A 14,468-nucleotide genomic window follows, 5' to 3' on the forward strand; every position below is an offset into this window, starting at 1 on the left:
AAGATGTTCTTGTGTGTCTACAGAACATGAAATCCAGAAGCATTATGTTGTCAGAAGTGTTCTCCTTTTTTTATAAGATCTTAAATGTCTTTGTTATTGTATTAATCATTATTTATTGAAAAACAAATTATCAATTTTCCACAAAATCAAAAAAAAAGAAAGGAGCTAAACATTTTTTTTAAATTTGCAAAACTTTAAAAACACAAAATAATAAGTGTGAAGCTGAGAAAACAGAACATAAACGAAATGATTGGACGATAATCAGCTGCTGTCTTGTGAGAGAGAGTTTTAGTTTCACTTACTACCTTAGTGTTTCCTGAAGAATCACCTGGAGACGGAGGACAGGGAGGTGCAGAGTGACACCTGATTGTCACTCCTTTGTGCATGTGTGTATGTGTGTGTGTGTGTGTGTGTGTGTGTGTGTGTGTGTGTGTGTGTGTCTCCTCCCTCTCAACGGACGACCGGCTCCAGCTTGTGAATACATAATACTTCCACGCGTTTAAGGTGTGTGTGTGTTGAAGTGCTGGTCAGACCTGATGAGGTGATGACACACGGATTCCTGAAAACGGCCTCACGCAAAAACCAAAAATAGATTCCAGTTAAATATTTAGCTGATAGGTATTCAAATGGACCTCTGTGTCTCTCAGACAGCGGCTGCGGGTTCATTACTGATTGTGCAAAGAGGGTTCAAGAAGTGAACCGTTTTTCAGAGTGATACTTATCTCTCAACCCGCTGTATGACATACCACTATTGCAAAAAAAAAAGAGGGACAAACAGTCACCCAGGACAGGAATTTATATCTAGATTTCTTTCTTTCTTTCTTTGTGACCTTAGTGGTATCGTGTTTTGGGCCCGCTCCAGTTCAGGAAGACAGGCGACAAGGAGGAAGAAAAACAAAAAGATCTCTTTTGTATTTTTTCTTTTAAGCTGACGAAGGTTAAAGGGATTTTTTTTTCAAGCAGGAAGCTGCTGGGAAATTGTTATTCAGCAAACCTCAAGTTTAAGGAAGAGAAACAGCCTAAACGGCTGAGCGACGTACGCACGTAGTAGCATAGTCACATGACTGTCACATGATCATCGTATGCTCGGGATGGGGAAGCACAAATTCATCTGTGTGTGTGTGTGTGTGTGTGTCAGAGCCATAAGCCTAATCCACCAACCCTAAAGCAGAATATGGCTGGGGAGTAAAGAGAGAGAGAGGGGGGGGGCTGTTAGCACTATTGTGTTGTTTATGAAACACCTGTAACAAGATCTGATCACCCTCTCTCGCCTCTCCTTCTGGTTGTCACAAAAACACATACCTTGAAAGCACAATGGCCACATTCTTCCGTCCGTTGCCCCCCTGCCCCCACGTCCCTGAACAGCAGTGAGACGATGAGAGGGAAGTGGAAACGGGTGAAAATTAGGACACGTCACGGATACAGGTAGATGAGCAGCAAGATGGACATGACGTTGTAACGATGTATCTCCTGTAAGCTCATTTGAGATGCAGCTCTGCACTCTTGTGTCGAGTCTTTCTAGTCACGTTGTTCTAAATCAGAAATAAAAAGAAATTACTGAATGAATTCATTAATTAGAATTATTTGTGACAGTGTATAAGGGCTTAGAACATTATGACGGTATGTTATTTACATGCTCTCAAAAGTGTTTAGCAACTTGAGAAAATGTTGGGAATGATACCATTTGTTTCACAGATTGGGTGCTAAATGTAACCTTTTTTTCACTCGAGAATCAATCAAAATGTTCAAAAATCCCTTAAGAATACCCCGTTTAGGGTGTCCACGTAGTCCACGTGAAAAAAATCATCCATTGTTGCCTTTTAGTTCTGGTCTGGTTCCTGTTCACGCTGACTTTTCCCCCCCTAATGAACCAGGAGGAGTAAAACATGAAGTTGTACAGATTGACAGGTAACTCGTTGATTGCCGATTGGGGAAAACAAATTCCTTCCAAATCAGTGTCGCAAAGCTCACAAAGAAATACTTGATTATAAGCATTATTACTATCATTAGGCTGTAAGTTGTGATGAATAATGACTAACAGGTAGTAGTCACAGGACTGTACAAAAGTCTCTTTGTGAACACACACGTATTACTGTGGGATCGTTGTCACACACTTTCTAATTAAGTTAATGAGCTGACAAAGCACAGGGAGTCGGATACGGCGTGATGTATTAATACCTGCGCTGACGTGTATATGTGTTCATTTGCAGGTTCTATTCGTGGTCATGTAGAGATCACTAAGAACGCTTCCTGAACACATTTCCATGCTGAGCAGATGGATTTATTAGTAGTTTCGCTTTTGAAATCATTTCCGTAGGTCCTCCATAACAGTGAGAAATGACCCGTTAAAATAATGATTCATATTATTGTTGTTGTCTGATCTGCCACCTTTATGTGGAAGGTTTGGTTAAGAAAAAAAACAAATGACAACATCGACAATCGTCAAAGTCATACACTGTTAACCAAACCAACGACCTCAACCTCCTGTCTGACAGGTCTTGCGTTGGTATGACAACGTCACGATGCTGCCTCACAGTCGTTATTAACACACCACAAGACCACAAGACGTCTTCATTTGGTATGCGAACATAGGTCCTTTTTTAAAAAATGACCAATGCTGTCGGTTTTCTGGAGAGGACGGTCTTTAATTTATTATTTTGTTTTTACATGATTATTGTTGTCTTGGAGACAGGGTCGGACAGGTCTCCCTCTGAACCGTTGTCATCAGGACTACTTCTTCAGTTGAACATAGTTCCAGTTCGAACCGGGAACAGGGAGATTATGAATAGGTCATTTTTCATTTGCTTGCATTGTATTGGGGGGATATTACAGATATTACAAAAGCTGAATGAATGAAACCCAAAACGACCTGCGTGGATTGATCCCGGCAGACTTCTTCTCGAACTAGAGCGAGCGGTCGAGCTGAGACGTTGTGTAACCGTCTCTCTTCTGAGAACGTGGCGGTAACGACGCTGTTGAGTGTGTAAACAGGTGACATCCACTCACTGTGAAGGCTGGATCAACACTCGTCCTCCTCCCAGCCCCCCCCCTTGTGCCGTTCAACCTTTGACCCCAGCGTAACCCTGTCCACCCCCCTCCTGTGTGGTGACACCGCTGAACACTCCGTCCTCTCCTCCCTCCTTCCCTCCTCTGTCCTCGTACGCTAATGCTGTTATTATGCTTCGTTTCACAGCTAGTTTCTGCCTTCTCCTCTTGCCGATTTACAAAAAAAAAATGTTTAGATGTTTGTTAGATCGAGCGAGGATACAGGCACGTTGAAGTCCGTCTTAAAACAATACTTGTATGCTCATATGTGCATTAAAAGCATGATAGTTTGCTGTAGTTGTCCCTCCTGTCCATACGAGCTGTGAAGAGATCCCGTCCTAAAGGACGCTATCTTTGGAAGTGCTTCAGGAGGCCGGTGTGGACAGGAGGAACGACCGCAGCAGCTGATAACTGTGTTAGTGTACATGTGGGCATGCTGGTATTGTATTTACAAACTGCAAACCTATCCTTTTTCGGGCTCGCACACACAAACATGCACAGAGCATCCGATTGCCCGTTCTCAAACGGGCTCCTCTCTGCATACCTGTTGCTACGCACAATGGGCTAGTTGTCTGAACAGGAGGCCAATAGGCAAAGTGTGTGTGTGTGTGTGTGCGTGTGTGTGTGTGTGCGTGCGCGCGTGCGTTTTGATTCTGGCAGGGAAGGCAAGCAAATGCAAGTGGTGTTGAGGGCTGTGTGTTTGTGTGTGTTCGTGTAGATGTGTGTGTGTGTGTGTGTGTGTGTGTGTGTCTGGAGGTTTGGGGGACAAGAAACTACCGGTACAACACTGCATCTCGTGATAAGATCCAAACACGTGCACGCGCACATGTGGCCCCCCCCCTCACTCCTCCAGCCCCCACCCTCGCCAGAATGGAATGTTCCGTGGGCCGAGGCTGACTCTGTGAACCCATTCACAAAACTGACACAAAGTAGCCGTACTCTGGGCCACACACACACACACACACACACCTCCACACACACACACACACACACACACACACACACACACACACACACACACTTGTGTTCGGACCCTCCCTTGTCCTCCCTTCTTTTTGTTTCCTGGCTAGTTTCAGCAGGTGAACAGGTGGATTACACGGCGTCTGCCGGTTTCTCAGGATGATTGTTTTTTGCCTCGTCATAAAACTCCTGTTTCGAGTGACACTGTTTTGCAGTTTAGCTATTGTGTGTTGCTGGATCTGTATTTACAGGGTGTGTGTGTGTGTGTGTGTGTGTGTGTGTGGGGGATTAGCTTTTCATTCTGCTCTTATCTGCCTGTTTCTACCTTCCCGTCTCACTTTTCCTGGTCTCCGTGCCTCTGCTCTGTGTGTGTGTGTGTGTGTGTGTGTGTGCGTGTGTGTTGAAAACAATTCGCCTTCCCGGAAAACGAGACAGGCGTCAGGTGTCAGTGAAGGTGACATTGCAATTTTAAGTTTCTGCCACTCGCAGTAACATGTAGTGTTGCAACAAGCACTTTGTTCACCACAGACACCATTCGTTTTTTTATCATTATGTAAAAACACTTCGGACGAGCAGTCCTTGAGCTAGCGTGCCCTGCTACGTTGTCGTCGAGTCACCGTCTGATTGTGTTGCTAAAGCGCTCGTTGACGTCGTCATGACGCTGAACAGCACTGGGAGCTGTCTGGAGCGGAACAGAGTGAACGGAAATCATTTGATTGGTTGACGTTGGGTCGACGCTTCACAGTGAAAAGTTGAGGCCAGCTAAACCTTGATTTGTAGCTCGTCACCCGTGTCGGGTGTCAGTTTGTAGCTTCATTTAATGTTAACCTTTGTTTTCAAGTATGTGATGCACATATTGTGGCTGAAGTGCGATTTCAACAGTGTCAGATCTGCTCAGATTTGAGCTCATTCTGTTCTATTGTTTCAACGACATGCTGGTATCACTTTATCACATAATTGTCAGTGTTGTTCACTGGCGCTGGCAGACGGGACAGTCACACATGCTGACGTTACGATGGTTACTGGTCACCGACCAGATAATAAGCGGCTTTGGTGTGGTTAGAAGTCATGAGGATGACTCTGTTTCTCTTTCTATAGTGCTTTAGCCTTACAGCTCCTTCCAATCTTCCCTTCATATCTCTCTCTCTCTTTCTCTCTCTCTCTCCTTCCTCTTTTCCTTGACCTTGGCAGTGACTGGAGCACCTAAACACACAATGGCCCTGGGCTGCCAATGGCTAGTGACAAGCCACATGACTGGAGCGTCAGCTGACCAAATTCTAGGCAAAAGGGGAAACTTCTTTCAGCGGGATGGAAGAAAAAACAAACTGTAGGACTTTAATGTCAGATCCTGTGTGTGTGTGTGTGTGTGTGTGTGTGTGTGTGTGTGTGTGTGTGTGTGTGTGTGTTGGGAAGGCATAAAGGCTATTGATTTGTGCTGAGTCATTTTTGTTCATCACAAATGGGACAGTGTGATTGGTTGACGGTAGTTCCAGGGCGTGAGGTGACCCTTTGAATGAGGAAGTGTTACATTAGATCCGAGTCAGACTTTTACCTGTTGGTGCAGTTGAACCGTCTGAGGATTCCTGTAGAACAGTCATTTTACACACAACACAGGCTTACAGTAAATCCGGCTGTCCCTTCAAACACACACACACACACACACACACACACACACACACACGCACACACACACACGCAGCTTGAGTTGAGTGTATTCAGGTACAAGTGTGTGACACCCTGTGGTGATTGCTCCCTCTGTTGGGACGTTGACGAGAGGTTCAGCTGAGGTTGACTTTTCAACTTTCAACGCTTGTGTTCTATGAATGAAATTACTTGAACACATTATCTTAATGTGATACTGGCCTGAAATATGTTGAACGTGCCTGTAAAAACACCATAAAGACTGGAGGGGGGCATTTATTAACTGTATCTTTTAATTCATTTTTATTTAGTTTTGAATGTTACATTTAGTTTTACTTTTCGAGCTACAGCAGCAGGTTTAGTTTCAATTTCTATTTCGTGGAAATGAATGCGATTATCTTTCATTTTGTTTCGGTTTTATTTATAATGAAATTGGCAGTTGCACACACTTTACAAGAGCTGTACCAGAAATAAAACAAAAACAAAAACGTCTTGGCCACTTAACGAACACTTACAATTATAAAAGTGCAGTGGAAGGACATCTCAGGACATCCACATCTCCGTCGTGTTTATGTTTCCATTGACAGTTGGTGAAGTTTATTTACAATACATGACACTGTTCAGACATTCAGTGTTTCTGCAAACATCTGCTGAGATTTGCCCAGTGATGATATAATATTTGACTCACACCGATTTAAACATAAAGCATGCCTCCTAAAACATAACTAATGCTTTCAGTCATGCAGGACACGTTCCATCAACCGTGTGTGTTGACGTTAAGGTGGCAACTTTCAATGACCCACATCTTAATCGCTTATTAAACAGAATTAGCAGTTTGAAAGGCTGCTGATAGCAAGTGAAAACTGACACACAGTATAGTATATGAATGTGTGTGTGTGTGTGTGTGTGTGTGTGTGTGTGTGTGTGTGTGTGAGGACGTGCATTGCGTGAGTGTATGATTGCTTTCAATATGGAAACCTCCGGAGAATAAACATTTTATAGGACTGTCTTGGCCAGTATTAATATTTTCCTGCACAAACAAATATTGTGTGAAATGTGTCTGTTGAACTTCTTAAAACCCATTTTTACAGACCGACTTTCATGTGATGTAATTTTTTACTTTATTTTATTGTTGTTATTATTGTTTTATATAATTTTTTATTTATTTAATATCATAGTTTGTTCTTATCGATTGGTTTTATTGTACCCTTTTATCAGGGTTTAAATTTTACCTTTGTTTGTCTTGCTTTTGTTATGTATATACAGTATATATACATGGCTGTCAAAGCACTTTGTAACTGTGTTTGCAAAGGTGCTATTGAACAACCAATTTAAATATATTTAAAAAAAAATGTCAGTAAGAGAAAATACAAGCTAAATAATAAGTTTAAATAATTAAACCTGGCTTGAGAAAAGTAAAAAAAGTCAACATAAAATGCTGCAATCTCTATCTGAAAATAGCCGTGAATGTGTCCCAGTGACCGTTGGGAAGCTGTTTGTGTGCAGCTTCTTAGACCCGTCTGTACCCACACATAACGGACCAGTCAAGCCAGTTCCCCCCCGTGTCTCTCTGTCTGTCTCCATTAACCCCGAGCTGATGTCTATCTTCATCGCAGCCTGCTATCTTCGGTTCATGACTCGTGACTTTATTGCAAAAGCATTGCTCTTATAATCATTATACCGTTGTTTAATTTGTCTTCGTGGGAGAGGTCAGAAATGTTGACATATACTGTACATTGATAAACACTTCAAACGTCCTTATAGCTGCTCAGAACTACACTATTACAAACCAAGTGTTGGCGATACGCCTCGTCATAGATTTGTCCAATTTTTCTTATGTTTTAACAGTATTAAAGAGGTTTTTCCTTGTCTTTATTATGATATCAGGCTATAAAAACAAACTTGTCTTCAGATGTGTGTGTGTGTGTGTGCTCGTAAGAGAATGTGTGTTTGTGCAATACAGTGTGCCGGTAATAAACTCATCCTGGCCTTTGGATCACGCTCTCCTCCACCATTAAAGTAAGTTTATGGCAGCGTGCGGCCTTCGCTCCAACATTATTACACCCTGTCGGGTCGAGAGAATACATTTCTCCATCTGTAAACTTTGAACTGGCTATCTGCATGCACCTAGTGTGTGTGTGTGTGTGTGTGTGGGTGTGTTGCCAAAAAAAAGGCGAGAATCAGTGATTTCATGTCCTTCATTAACAGAGTGATTGGTTAATGTGTCACTTGTACAATGGCAACAACACACACACACACACACACACACACTTGTGCCGGAGGAGAACGACACCCCGTCTGATAAGAGCGTTCAGGCCTTGTTCTCCCCTTAAGGCTTGTTTGAGGTTATGTACACTTCCACACATTGTCAACGTGGTCTCCTTTCTCTTCTGCGCTGCCCCTCTCTGTGTTTCTGGCAAAATACGACCAGAATGCGACAGCTTTGGTCCACTTTGTGTTCTCTTTAACTCCCGACGTGTTTGTTCATACTTTATTGCAAATGTCTGTAAAAAAAGTCAGCTGAAAACAAAATCATCATAATGGTTATGAAAGTCCGGGACCGTTAACAGCAACAACCAGAAATGTGTGACGGACTTTTTGGATGAGCTAACCTGTTGTTTGAACTTGAGATTTTAAATCGGAGAAACATTTGGCTACCGTGCTGATAAAATACTACGATTGCTCACAGAACAGATCGACCTGTGAAATTCCGCCGTCGTCAGGTTCGTCCCAAAATGCCTCAGGCGGAGATTAGTTCAAGTAATCTCTTCTGTTTCACAGTTTGTCTCTCTGCACTCTTTGAATTGTTTTAAATCTCTATTGACCTATACGTTCTTTTTTTTCCTAATATGCCTGAAGATATACAAAAAGTAAACCTTTGGTTTACTGAATACTGACAGCTTAAGGGACAGATGGTGTCACTCTGATTAACCTTTGTTAACCCTTTTCTGGTTAGCTGTACTTTTGTTTTTGAGTGTTGCCACTTGCTCGCACACTCAAGGGATGGCACTGTCGGTCCAGCACCAGTATCACGAGTAGGTCCTGAAATAGTCCCAGAATGCAACCTATTGGTTTTGTGTACATCGACACGAATTGTCGGGGGGGGACACACAAACCACGAGACCGGTGTTCGACACCTTGTTGTGGTTTTGATGCCTCAACCTAACTGTACGTAGGTATATTAAGCCTAACCGTGATGTTTTTCCAAAACCTAACAAAGTGGTTTTTTTTGCCCTGAACCTAACTTTCGTTTTTAACATAATGTCGTCCCGAAAAAAAAGTTGTTCAAAGCGACACGAAAAACATGGACAATTCCTGTCCCTGTACACAAAACCAATAGATTGCATTTCGGCACTATTTCACAAACTGCCGTGGTCGGTCGGTCCACCACTTTGGTCCAAAAATAGAGGATGAATCCTCTGGTGATCCCCTGACTTTTAATCTAACGCCGCCATCAGGTCAAATTTTTGTCCAATACTTTGGTTTATGACCAAATACCTCCAAAACTAATGCCATTCCCATCAGCCTCAGCTGTACTTTGTTTTTCGTGCTAATTAGCAAATTTGAGCATTACTTAAATCGAAGGTGCGATCACGGTAAATACCAGACCTGCTAAACATTAGCGTCTTAGCATTGTAATTGTGTGTAGGTTAGCATGCTGACGTTGGCGTTTAGCTCAAAGCCAACACGTAGACGCAAAGTCTTGTTCCAGAAATAGTTTCGACAGCATTATTCTTCAGAGTTTGAATTCTGACTCAGACTATGATTATTTCTGGGCTGGCCCATTTGATTTCTGTAAATACATCTGCACACTCAAACACATGACTTTTCCCTGATTGTTGTCAATCATCACCTTTTCGTCACACCCTCTGTCCTTCTATCCCTTCCCTTTTGTCCTACTCCTTATCAGCTGAGAGAGAGAGAGCGAGAGATTGAAGGAGGGAGAAGAAAAGGTGGGGGGGGGGGGGGGGGGGGGGGGTTACCTGTGCTGAGTGGCCCCACCTCTCTCTCTCTCTCTCCCCTCTGGCCATTGAGGACGAGTAAACACTAAACCACCTTTGCTTACCTCCACACTCAGACACTCAGACACAGGCAGGCAAGGACAGACTCTTATTTCCGCTGCGGCCTGTCAGCATCAACGAAGAGTGAATGGACAGAGAGAGAGAGTGAGTCTCAGAACGAGTGTGATTGTGCAAAGTGACTGCCACCAAAAGCAAAGTGCGCCGGCATCTGCATCTTCTCGGCCTGCTCCGTCGATCTCCTCGCTCCTCAGTGTGGGATACAGGTACTGTGTTAGTGTGCACCCTCAAGTGTGTCTCTGTCTTTTTAAAAGTCTCTGCACTGAAAACATATGTTGTTCAAGTCTCTTTTTAAAAATTTGTAATCACTTTTTGTGACTTTTTTCTAACAAAAAAAAAAAATCTTAATTTTGTGGGTCTTGAAAAATCAGCCAGTTTGAGAGCAAAACTGAAACAGTTGGGTATCTTTAAGATAAGTACTTTTGTTTGACGTGCTTTTGTTTGAACCTCTCCGTGACCAAACCGCACCTCTTCTGATGGAGACATTTTGATGGAGTTTGTCTCCACTCACGGAAGAAATCTGGCAAGCTGCTTCGTCCGGACGGAGTTGCCTGACTTGTTCCGCCGCATTATCAGAGCCAAAATGATTGGACACAAAGGCACTTAAACCAATCAGTAATTAAAAGGAAGACCAAGATGTCCTTACAATGAAACCAGTGGAACCAGTGGAGTGGCATGTCACTGTATGTCTGTGTGAGTTTAGGGTGGGGGGGGGGGGGGACTACATAGAGAGGCTTAGACTTCCGGGTTCTCTATCATATAATAAGTGGACTTTCACCCTGGTGAGCCGAGCTGTTTGTTTGCTGTTTGTTGTGTGTGTGTGTGTGTGTGTGGCTGAGAGAAAATGTCATTATTTTAAGTTGCATTTAAGAATTCAGTGACAGTATTAACTGTTTTTTAATGATTCAGTCTACTTTTATTTTAGAAGACCTTCTTAGTTGCAATTGAAACCAAATGTATTGGCAGAAATGTTTTTTCAGTTGCACGTTGCTGCAATTGCTGGAGGGTGACACGCGCGCTCTTAACTGTGTTTGTCGACGGGGCGCGTCGTTGTTTGATGTCAGAAGTTTGATGTCAGAAGTTTGCATGAAGGTTAGCTCTTTTGTGAGCCTGCATAGTAAGTGGGAGAGTGAAGGATGCTGAATAAACAAAAGGTTATTTTTATTGTTACGTCTATCAAATACCACCGACTCCCTCCCTTAAATCCGGCTAGTTTTTCCTTATACACACACAGACACACACACACACACACACACACACACAGAGGGGGCCACTAAAGCCTTTATCACGAGTGTGTGACACTGTCAACGTCAGTAGTAATTGTCTGAAACAATGTCTGCTATGGCCTCCAACAGGCTAGCTGATTAGCCTGAGGAATGTGTTTGCCTAAGGAAGCAAAGCTAGCGCTAAAGCTAAAGCAGCGCTTATGATTAGTAATGACTGTGAGGCTGTGTGAGGGGACATATGTGGCAATATTGGGTTGCAGCTGACCTTTCTATCCTGTCATGCTTTCACATTGCAGTTGAAAAGAAAAAGGCGAAGGCTCTTTGTTGCATCGCTTAAAATCATAGCCTCTTAGTCAAATTGTGATGTTTTGAGTGGACAAATGTGAAGGTCCTCAAAGCACGGGGGGGGCTCTCAGAGTAAATGAAGTGGAATCATCCCTCCGTGGTGAAGTCGGGGTGGACTGAAGGCGGTTACTTGCGCACTCCGTCTGACCTGAAATTCTTCAGGCCAGTTTCACTTTAAAGGGCTTTCTAGCTCTGAGGGAGGCCCCGAACATTTGGTCCCCTCCTCTCTGTTCGTTAGTTTCTCTGGCTGCTCTCCCCCCCCCCCCCCCCCCACCCCTCCCTAAACACTCTTTTGCCAATATTTTCCACATGTCTCCTCACCCTTCTCCCTCTCAGCCTCTCCACACCTTCCCCCCCCCCCCCCCCCCCCCCGCCCTGCTGATCCCCTTTGAGCTTGAGTGAACCGCAGGAATGAAGGTGACAGGTACATGGATGGGAGGAGAGAAACAAGACAAGCTAGAAACCTAGAATACGGCTGGACTGCGTATGGCCAGTGTGCTAAATTGTGGCCAAATTGTTGATACAAACTGATATAGTCAGCAGTGGTGTCCATAATGTGAATTCATGGATATTAAATGTTCATCGGTAGTGATTCCAGTTATATTTGTTTATTGTGTACAGAAGAACCATATAACATGTTTAAAGGAATACTTCATCCCCAAAATGATCATTTGTATATTAAACACTCAACCTGTGTCACCTTGAATTTGTGAAGAAAACTTTTCTCACATGCCTCCACAGAGAATGAAGAATCAACTAGAGCAGATCTCCGCTGGGTGTGTCTGCAACGACCAATACTGTATTGAATGAATGCAACCCACAGTTGGCTAACCCCCTGTCTTGACACAGTAGTTCTGTTAGCTGTTAGCTGTTAGCGGTTAGCGGTTAGCTAAATACACTGTCCAAAATAATAAAAGTGAGCTGCAGAGCGACCGACAGGTACACAGTATGTGTAATGGTAGTTCCGTTAGCTCTTAGCCAATCACATGGCAAACTGTTATTCCCCCGCTGTGGCCTCAGAGTAGCAGATGGGGGGGGTGGGGGGGGGGACACTCAGCTGTGTTATCACTAGCAGCCCCTACTGTTAAGAGTAGTGAGTGAGGAGTCAGAGGGCAGTCAATGGCAGTACAAAACAGGCAATACAAATTTTTTTTTAAAGTGTGAGTCATCGCAACAACGAGAGGTCCTTGTGCAAGCAGTCATAACTGGGCATAAAAATATTATGCAGTTTGCTGCAGTAGAATGCGAAATTAGCCATGGACAGACATAGAGGTCACTCACTCACAAAGGCACGCACGCATACAACTGGTCGCCGCATGATGCTCCTGGCGGAGATGAAAACTGAATAAAATTCTTAATGAATTGAAGTAAATGGGGGTCACGTTAAACGGCAAAATTATATCAAAGCATCCGTTGACAAACTCCCTCACAACTCACAAAGGTATAATCCAAGTCTCGTTTATCCAGTCATGTGCTCAGTACTTGCAGAAGTGTTTTAAATAGTAAGGTTTTAGCGAAGACGCATGTGTTTGTGTTAGCTGTACAGGGCTGTGTCTTAGTGATACTTGGTATTCGGTGCACAGTGACACATCAGCTCCTCAAAAACCAGGGACAGAAAACAGATATGTTAAGACACCGTGATAACGCAGCTTCCCTCAAGGTGACTTATGCCTCATCCTGCTTCATCCTGCTTCATCCTGTCTTAGTCAGCAGGCTGACAGTTGAACTGGCTGAACCACAGTGTGAGGACATCATGTGTCCCGAAGGGGTCAGCCGCAGTTCTCACTTCTCTTCTGCTCATTGTTTCGCTCGTTTGTGGTCATTTACTGCAGCGGACTTCGAAAATGCATGTGTGCAAGAGACACTGGTACAAAATGTCCCTTTTGTTGTTTTGTATTTATCGTCAGTAAACAATTAGAGTAGTGTAAACTAAAATTAAGCAGTTGCAGACACCAAAAAAAAAACACAGCAGGAAGCTTTTTGTAAAAATTAGTTTCTTCAGTCGTCTGAGAGGAACTGCTGCAGGAAAACACAGTGTGGGACTAAACGCCGTGGTGTACTCCTCCAGATCGTATCGCTCCACAGAAACAAACAGCGGGACCTCTGGTCTGGTGACACGCTACTCATTTACTTATATGGATGACTTGTAATAACTGAAGGCAGTCATACAGGCTCTCCGGCCAAGATACTGATTACCAGCACTGCTTTATTGCTGACTTTATTCCTGCTTATTCACAGGTTTGTCTTTGTGGCAGATTCCATTGTGTGTGTGTGTGTGTGTGTGTGTGTGTGTGTGTGTGTGTGTGTGTGTGTGACCCTGGCCTTGAAAGAGAACCAGCTTATCAGAGATAACCAACAAAGTCTAATAAGCGCTCTCTAATGTGAATACTTATGATTTATTCAGAGTTAAATAAATGTGTCTCAGCTTGAATCAAATGTCAGCGGCAGGGTTGTAGCGTTAAAGTTTGATTTACAGTCTGCCGTCATGAACAAAACTCATTCATGAGCAATGATGTATGTTATTATCCATAATACACACCATCTCTTTTCACTTTGCATTCATTTAAAGCACAAATCTGGTAATATCTAACTGAAAATAGTCCCGAACAAATGCAGATTTGACACCTGTTTGAGTTTGCTAGAAACTACAATGCCCAGCTATTTTTAGGAATTTTACTGAAAAAATGTTCTTGTGACCCAAAGATTGATCTGTCTTCATAAGAATGGGCTTTGGTCTGAGAGCCACGGGCAGCGTATAGGGAAGTCAGAAAGCGCTGGATTTGTTTTTTGACGAAAAAAAAATAGATCAAGACAAATCGAGACCCGGTGCGTGTGGTGTGACGTTTCGTGGCGCGTTTGTGTGCCGGACAAATGATTTAGTGAAGTTGTACAATGAAAGAGGTGGCGAGAGACTGTGAATGGTTTTTTTCCACTTAGCGGGTTCACCTGTGGGGTTCAACGGTTAAACCTGATGGACTGTGCGGTCACCGGAACGCCTCTGATGCGTGTCTGAGTCCTGATTGGCTCTCACTAATGACTGACAGTTAATCTTTGATTCAGATTGACAACCCCCCCCCCACCCCCTCGGTTTCGAGGAAGGCCTGATGTTACTGATCTGTGATCCTGCTCCCAGACACCCTGCGCCTTTTCTATCTTTTGCACTCATGCAAAA

General features: G+C 43.5%; 1 protein-coding gene across 1 annotated transcript in view; it reads left to right on the forward strand.

The window, feature by feature from the left end:
- The window catches only part of rbm47 (RNA binding motif protein 47), a 30,022-nt gene that overhangs the window by 864 nt on the left and 14,690 nt on the right, over positions 1 to 14,468 (forward strand). The gene's annotated exons all lie outside the window — the stretch shown is intronic.

This window comes from Anarhichas minor, unplaced genomic scaffold (genome assembly GCF_050575085.1).
Source record: "Anarhichas minor isolate MPS153535 unplaced genomic scaffold, ASM5057508v1 ptg000014l, whole genome shotgun sequence".
NCBI lineage: Eukaryota > Metazoa > Chordata > Actinopteri > Perciformes > Anarhichadidae > Anarhichas > Anarhichas minor.